The following is a 2,314-nucleotide window of genomic DNA, read 5'->3' on the forward strand; positions in this document are numbered from 1 at the left end:
TGTGCAACTATATCAAATTATTTCATCAAATGAATTAAAATGTAGACGACAAACTCATTCAAAGAGTACCAATGATTAGAGATAAAAGTGGATTGTTGTATTATGGGCTGAACTCTCTCCAAATAGTGTGTTCTTTCATGACAAGAAGAAAAAGAAAAAAAGACATCAATCTGTAGAGTCTTAGAGTTTTCTTATCTTTTCGGACTTGATGTAATATGATGTGAAGAATGCATTAAATGGGATATAATTAGACCTATCTCAATTAACCACAACCTTAAAGACCAATGGTTAGATTAGAAAAGGTTCTTAAGCTTTTCCTAAACTCAATAATTGACTAAATTGTGAAAATACCAAGTTTAAATGGCTAAGAAGTTGACTTCTAGACCCCAGGAATTGCTTACCATTCTAAGGTTATCATATCCAATAATCAACTCCCCATAAGGCAATAGTCAACTACGTGTGAGAACTAAGACTAATAATTGACCACATGTGATAGCTGAGCCTATTGTCACCAGTTTCAACCAATTGTTGAGTACTCCAAAGCCAATAGTCAACCATGCATGACAGCCAAGATTGAGTTACAAGTAGTAGTCACAAAAAGGTAGTAATTGACTACTCCAAAGCCAATTACTTCTTAATTCCTCTAAATATCTCAAAACCAATCTCTTAAAATGACTCCTACCTTCCAAGCAATAGCCCCTTAGAGATCAGATACCTAATTTTTGATTAAAAACTCCTAGCTGTGACCAACTCTAAGTCTAACTACAATATAGTATGTGTAGCGCAAGGGCAATAAAATACAACTTCTAAATAAAAGCTCCTTGAGACTGAAACTCTACCTCCAGACCAAGTTCTTTCGTTTGTAAGTACTTCTCCAAACCAGAAGTCCATAAAAAATCATTTGGTGAGTCATTAAAAAGTCCATCTGAAAAAAATAGAAAAAAAAACTCCAATTTAGCATTTCACATTTGCAAGAAGCTATTTTGAATAAGAAAGGACGCTAGTTATTAACCAAACATTAAAGACATTTTTCAAAAAAGAACCTATTTTAAAAAGTTTGTTTTTCAGAAGCCCATGTAGGCCAAAAAGTACTCCCAAAAGCAGCCTTAATTTCACTCTCAACTGTTATTATATTTTCTCTTTTTAGTTTAGGATATTTAGTTCATGGTTTTTAAAAATGAACCGGTCAGGGGTCTAGTTACCGGTTCAAACGGTCTGACCATTTGACCCGAATGGTCGGTCTGTTCTTACAAAAAAATAAATAAAATTAGAAAACGGTCAAACCGTTTGAACGGTTAATCAGCCGGTTCAGCGGTTTGCTGACCAAAATCAACGGTTTTGAGGAAAAAAATGGTTTTGGAGGAAAACAGAACCGGTCAAGTGACCAGTTCCCGGTTTTTCTGATCCGACCATCGGGTCCAATCCGATTTTGAAAACAGTGATTTAATTAAAGCATTATTCAACTTTGAGTCGTTTAACGAATGAGATACCATAGCTAAGTAGTTTGGATTGGTAATGTAGTTTTTCAATGTAAATAAATTCCCACGTCTCAACAAGGGATTCAATATCCATTCAATCATCATCTTCATCTAAGCCTCGTCGGAAGGGCCCCGTTACACAAGTCATGTTTTGCCATTTCGTTCTGTTGAAGTGTTGAGTGCCTTATTTATCTGGCACTTAAATCCTTTCTTATTACTTCTACCCAGCCCTAGATATAGCCTCTTCGAATTGTAACAGGTTACTTTTCCTAATAGGTGCTGAAGATAATCTTTATATTATGTTTGAACTCACAAAATCCAAATTTTATGAAATGATATTTTTCTTTTGATCAATAACAGAAACAGATTCACTCACTATTAAGAAAAATAGTACGAACGAAAAGAATTAAACAATAGCATTTTGGAAAATTTTCTTTGCCCAAAATCCAAACATACCCAGAGGCTAAATTACAAATAGTTAGAAATTGAACAATATAGGAATAGAAGTTTACTGAAGAGAGAAGAGAAATTTATGCTAGAAAAGCTCTAACAGAGAAGGACCTCTTTCACAGAGAGAGAGAGAGAACATAAGCTGACCAAATGGTAAACCCACACCTTAAATGTACAGTAGTTCTACTTCACAGCTTAATGGTTCTACCTCTGCGGTTAACAGCTTGGAGAGAGATGAACTGTCCACAAGTCTATATCTCCATCTGGTTTGCAGCTGGGGAAATCTATAAATTAAAATCCATTCAATGGATGCCATATTTAATATAAATTCTTTTCAAAATTTATTAACCCAATTTAACACGAAATGGTGAAACATTAGGACTATC

This window comes from Nelumbo nucifera, chromosome 1 (genome assembly GCF_055504915.1).
Source record: "Nelumbo nucifera cultivar China Antique chromosome 1, China Antique-T2T, whole genome shotgun sequence".
Lineage (NCBI taxonomy): Eukaryota > Viridiplantae > Streptophyta > Magnoliopsida > Proteales > Nelumbonaceae > Nelumbo > Nelumbo nucifera.